The sequence below is a fragment of the Pituophis catenifer genome, unplaced genomic scaffold (genome assembly GCF_029215685.1).
Source record: "Pituophis catenifer annectens isolate HBS135680 unplaced genomic scaffold, rPitCat1.0.hap2 SCAF_1, whole genome shotgun sequence".
In the NCBI taxonomy this organism is placed as follows: Eukaryota; Metazoa; Chordata; class Lepidosauria; order Squamata; family Colubridae; genus Pituophis; species Pituophis catenifer.
The window spans coordinates 65,799,880-65,806,702 of record NW_027256881.1 but is presented as its reverse complement, the minus strand read 5'-3'; positions in this window follow the sequence as shown (position 1 = coordinate 65,806,702).

Below are 6,823 nucleotides of genomic sequence, written 5' to 3'. Positions count from 1 at the left end.
CGGGCTCGAGCACGTAACGCTACGCTCAGCCCGCCCCCGCCGCGCGCCTCTTATATAGCCTCGCCCTCTTTACCACACTGCCTTAGCTCGCCTCTCTGGCGGAGGCCTACGGTAAACATGGGGCGCAGCAAAAAAAAAAAAAAAAATCTAAATTCTTCCATGAATTACGGGACAATGTTCCAGATTACGGGATAATGCGTAGACTCACTGGATGCTGGGCCCTGTACCTTCACTCAGAAAACATACCTTATTGAATTAGATATAAAATATTGCTTATGGTTTTTTTCTTAGCAAATTGTAGGTTTTATCTTATTTTTGGCACAAGTTGCACATTTTACAGGAAAATTATTGTTTATCACGACATTAAAAAGCATCTAGACAGAAAATGGAAATATAATGGGGCCAAGGATTGCAATGGTTGCCATATATTGTAGTGACTCAGAAGCTATGCAAGTGCACATACACAGGAAAAGCAGTCTGAATTCCACCTTTGCCCAAGTCATTTTATTAAAAATAGTTCCATTTCCTCTATCAGTCCTTCAGTTCAGTGATGGTTGAATGTCCTCAATTATGAAAAGTAGCAGTTAAGATGGCTACACTGGTATCTGAAGATCTGCAGATTCCAAAGACTGTCCATCACTGCCAAGGATAACTAATTGTAATACCTTACATACTTCTCTGCATATTTTACTCTCAATCTATGCTTTTATTTTAAATAATGCACTTTGAATTCATATTTGATAGTCTGTTGTTTACCATTCTTATTCAGCGCAATCTTTCTTTTTATTCTGTAATCTTTAATTGCTCTCTGCATTTGTTGGGTTTTATTTATACAGAAGCAAGTTTTGCACATTCTTAAAAGTCAAAGAATAAAATTTTAAATTATATATTAGGCAAATCGAGTCAGCCAGTCTCAAACATAAGGCCAGCATAGGGCTAAGAACAATTCAGTAGGACACTCTTCTTTAATGGAATATTAGTTATCAGCTTTCCCATGTGTTATATCAATATTTCAACATGCCAGTCACATATTATAGATTCCTAGTGTGCTGACTGAATATGTGGATGAGATGTAGCAATTATATGCTTTTTATTTGCCTTACAAATTAGACAATAGATTTAAGTGCGCTATTTCTGTTTAGAAACCAATGTATATGAAATAACAGTTCATTTCTATCACTTATGGCAAACATTTCATTTTCAAATATTGCCCGATCTTATATCTTCTAGATAATATACAAGAACATGATTACAAATTAAGTTATCAAAACAATATCAAGAGTTGCTTAAAAAAGTATCTCTGATTATATTATCAAAGTAAATCAAAATTACATTAAAAACTCTAATTTTTTCTGCTTTCCCATTCTTCATCTCTACATGCTTTCCAATTTTATACAAGTTATCTTCAGAGATACATAACAATATAGTATCAATTTTAAAAAACCAGAAATTCTTAAAATAATTCTGCTTTAATTGGCAATACATGTTCTATCACAGCTATTATAGAGTGAAAGATACACAATGGTAGAAATATGTGCACCCTTCCTTCCCCTTTTACCTTAAATGTCCTGGCCTTCAAAATCAAGTAGATTTGAATCAATTGCTCAGCTGAAAAAAGACAACTGAAGAAAGATGCAGTCACAAACTGCCAGTCTCAAAGACAGTGTATGCTGAACAGTGAGGATGATGGCAAAACAGAATTTCAGAAGATGTCAACTGACCTGCTCATGTCCTTGACCTGCTTTCAGTTGCCAGCACTGGCAACTGAAAGCAGGTCAAGTCACTGGCATTTAAACATTTGGGCCAGGGCACTAGCTATCACCATGTAAAGACCCAAGATACCAACACTCGGAGGCTCATGGATTAGTAGTTTTAAAAGTCCAGAGTAGTGGTAACAAAACAGCTTCTCATGCTGAAGCAGAATACTCTGAAAAGCCTGTAGCAAAGTCATCCATCCTCAGAAAGTAAAGATGGTAGGTGACTAGGACATGAGTGACTGTGAACAGGGATTGTTGGTCCAGAAAATGGAGTAAGTGGTGCACAACTCACAGTTGCACAAAGCCCTCCTGGCCACGATTGTCACCTGTTCCTTGAGTAGGAGTGGTAAGTCCAGAAGAACCCTCAGGTTACACACTGGGTCTGTTTGGGACAGTGCCATCTCATTTAAAACCAAAGATGGCAATTCTCCATGGACCAAAGAATCCAAAACCCAGAGCCACTTGTTCTTGCCAGGATTCAATTTCAGCCAGTTGCTTCCCATCCAGCCCTTAACCAAGCACTGCAAGGAGGAGGACATGGCATTGCTTGGCTCACCATAGGCTGAGACATACAGCTGGCTGTCATCAATATATTGATATCTAAGACACCCATGATGGTGGATGATCTCGCCCAGTGGCTTCATCTAGATATTAAACAGAAGTGAAGGTGCTTTTTCAGGAGGCAACTGGACTTTCTTATAAACCTCCAAGTACTTCAACAACCCTCTAAAAGGATGCAAATGACCAGCTGTCTGCAAGGAATCTAAATCCTTCCATTCTCTATCCAGTCAGAACTGAAGAAGCTTCTTGAATGAGAAGCGAAATGTCTTCAAAGAAAAAACAAGAAAATCCAGTTACCTCATGAAAAACTACCTTTGGGACAACCATGACCAGGATGACTGAGAATCTCTATAGACTTCCAGAAGTGAAGAGGGTACTGAGTCCTGTGGAACCCCACAAAACAGTGGACGAGAACTGGACCTCTTGCTTATCAACACAAACTGAGAGCGACCACAGAGGAAAAATAATGAACCAGGATAACACAGAGCCCCCCACTTCCACACCTGAAGCCACTCCAGAAGGATATCATGGTTGATGGTATCAAAGGCCGCTGAGAGGTCAAATAGAGCAAGGATGTATGCACTATGCCCTCCCCCTCCCCCCAAAGTTCATCAAAAAGTGAGACTGATGCCATTTCCATCCCATATCCAGGCCTGAGCTCTTACTGGAAAGAATAATCCATTTCACCCAGTAAACTCTGGAGCAATATATAAATTATGATCTGTTTATTTCTTGCTTTATTATTTTTTGTATGCCCAAATAAGTAAACTAGTTGATTAAACTGATCTCAGTAATCAATCAAGATTCACTTTGATTTTCTATGCATGTGCTCAAAGGAAGCCTTGCTAAAAGCTGGTATTAGGCTGCTTTTGGTTTACTGCTATTCCAGAACAGCACATAGAACAAGCAGTTATGCTTTAGTCTGTTTCCTGATGCACACATCTTCACGGAGTCTTTCTTCACTCCATCTATTTCATTGTGTCTAAGTAAATTGCCCTGGAATTAAATGAATCTAATAAGAGATCAGAGTTAGGCTTGGCTACCACATGTCTAGGAATGGTATTTTTCATAGTCCTTTTTCTCAAATTGCAAGAAAGCTTTTTGCCTGAATATTCTTGGTTACCAATTTTTCCTGAAGAAATTCTTGTTTTCCACCCACAAAACAGGATTTGCATTATGTTATGGTATGTGTACAGTTTACAAAAACTGTTTAAAATATGCCATTTTGGTCTGATCCTCAAGACACATATTGCATTAAAGATGAGCCATTAGAATCTCAATAACAGTAAGAAACTTATTTATATGGACAGTAGCCTTTTTCTACTCTCTCTGCTCTGTTTCAATGATAATCTTATTATTTGAACACAATAGAACTAATTTCTCTCCACTGATTATTGTTCCAACTTTTCTAAAAATTGGATTGCTCTTAACCATGTTTATTTCACCAGATGATATACAAAGAGTATTTTGTACTGCAGAAATTATGCCTTGATTCTACCTATGCTGAGATAGTGCCAAGACTTTGAATACCTGTATAGGTGGAAAGTAATAATGATGTCTACTGTTTTGAGAATTGCAAACTCTAGGCATTTTCATCCTGTATTTTTCTAGTTTGTTTTGTTCATGGAATTAACATGAAGTTACTAAATTATCTTCCTAAAAGTTTTTATGATGTAGTATCCCTTCCCTTTCAAATATATTTACTAAAGAATCAATGCAGTCATCCTTGAAGAATCCCCTATAAAGAATGCTATTTCTCTGCTAATATGTTCCTTGCTAGGCTTTATTTATTTAGGTCTGTCATTGGTCTATCTGAAGATCTCATTTTCTGAAATTAATTTTTCCTTGATCTTCTTGATACCTGGATATATTCTCAAAACTCATCCAGGCAAACATAAAATCACTGAATTGAAATGTGCCATGGAGATCTAGCCCAATATACCCTCTGTGGATACTTCTTACACATACTTATCCAGTATCATCATCTCCATTTATACATTTTATTATACCATAATTCTCAGGTGACGGGGCACACCCATTTTAAAAGCCTTTGACTCTACACTGAGACCATATCAGATCTCTGATACACCATTTGCACTACACATTCACCAACATTTTCTTTCTGGGTCACTACCTCTGTTCATTGTATTACCATCTTTCTATTTCTCTGAAAAACTATGTAATCACTGCCCCTTGAATCTTTTCCTCCACTGTATTATCCTCCCCAGTTGCATTTCCCATCTGTTGTCCTATTTTTTTTCCTCATTTCTTTCTATTTGCTGCCACATTCTCATTGATACCTCCATTCTTCCTCAATTTATGTTTTCCTTATTAATGCAACATTTTGCAGACATGGAACAGTTATAAGGAAAGAACTGACATCCATTCATATAACAATGGATAGATTTTCATTTTTTACAAGGACTGAGGTTCATCAGCCTGAAGTTCAGGTGCAAAATATCAGATCTAGAAGATAAAGAGATATAAAGAATTAAGGGACAATATTTTCTAAATTCTTGAATAAATGACCACTAAGAATTGCAATTTTGCCATTTAGTTTAGGAGGAAAAGAACCATTTTGTTATTTTTTTTACTGTTAGTTGGGTCTTAAAAATGTTTCTTGCAATATTTCCTATTAGTGAAAAAGCATACTTCTCTATCAGCTCTACAATATTATAATGTAATTGCTTTAGAATAAGTAAAACCGAATATAATGATATTATCCATTCAGCTGTGTCCGACTCTTGACAATTCTATGAGCTGGGTCTCTCTATGCCTTCCAATCTTACACTACTTCTTTGAGTTGTTCTATGCTCTGGCTGGTGTCCACTTTGATGGTGTCCAGTCATTGTGTTCTTTGGCAGGTTGGTTTCCTTTTACTACTAACTCTTCTGAGCATAATTGCTTTCTCCAGTAAATTCTCCCACAGGATATGGCAAAAATAATTGAGATGCAGTTTTGTGATTTTTGCCTTCAAATTACATGTCTGGTGTTGTGTGCTCCAGTACTTGCTTGCTACTCACTTCTGCTGTCCAAGGAATATGCAGGGGCCTTTTCCAGCACCACAGCTCAAACGAGTTGATTTTCTTCTGAAACTGAAAACTGAACATAGTGTCCAGATTAAAGATTAAACATGAATAGAATTATACAAAAATGCATCACTCACAATGAACCATGCAAACCAATTTTCACTGAAATTGAAGTATGCAAATATATTAAGCATTCAAATTTCACTAATCACAATGGAATTAGATAGCAATTAGAGTACTTGGTAACAAACAGAGTGTTATCTAACTTCATTTTCTAGTACCAGAGGTGCTTATAAGTAGCAAATATCTTCTAAGTTGGGGGTCCCCAAATCATGGACTGCAGTACTGGTTTGTGGCCTGTTGGGAACCAGGGTGTACAAGTGGCAGGCAAGCATGCAAAGCTTCATTTGCACATGTGGGGAAGGTAGGTTGCGTGCAGAAAACCATCCCCCCCCCCTCACCACCACTGCTACTGCTGGAGCCAGAAAGGTTGGGGACCACTGTTCTAAGGTATCTTGGATACTAATATCTCTACTGTCAATAATTTCAGTATACCCCTTCCATCTTTATTTGTATTGAAATCGAGTATCTCTTCATTTAGCACAGCTATTTGAGGTTCAAACTTCCAACAAGTTTGCAGATATTTTGAAGATTTGCCTTGCTTTTTCATGTGTTTCCATCTTTATTGTCTTTACAAATGTAATATTTGTTGTTGTCTCTTTTATCAGCTATCTGAAATTCTTTGTTAAATTCCTTCCTTAGATCTTTGTCTTTCTTGTTTTTGACATTTCTTTTCAACAATTTCCATCATTTTGTTCTGATATCCAGTTTTACTACTTTTGTTTCTTGTTCTCTGGGTGCCTGTTTTCACATTTATTCTTAATAACTTTTATGATTTCCTTCCACAGTTCCTCAGATTCCCTATCAATGAGGTTAAGGAATTCAAAACAATTCCTGATGTTCTGTTTGATAAATGTGGGTATATGCTCAAGATCGTATCATGAAAATTGGTTGGCTTTCTTCCTCTTTAGTTAAATTTGGGACTTGCCCATGAGCAGTCTGTGATATAGTTCCACAGTAAGCCCCTGGCCATATCTTTGCCATTATAACTGATGTTTACCATCTTCTTGTAACAGTATCTTGTAACTATCTTATTTCTGTGTACTCTATCTGATAAAGTCCATGTGTATAGGCATTGTATAGGCATTTTATAGGCAGTTGTGACCCATTGCATAGGCATTGTATTTTTCCTTAATATTTCCAATTCAGCATTCCAGTCAGCCCCCAAGCAGTATATTCTACTTGCATGTTCTGTTGGATTTCAAACTGAACTTCACCATAAAATTAATCAACCATCTATTCTTCTGCATGAGTGATAGGAACATAAACTTGAATGACTGTCATACTGAATGATTGACTGCGAAATCCGATTGATATTATTTGGGCATTGACTACATTCTGCCCAAGTACTTTATT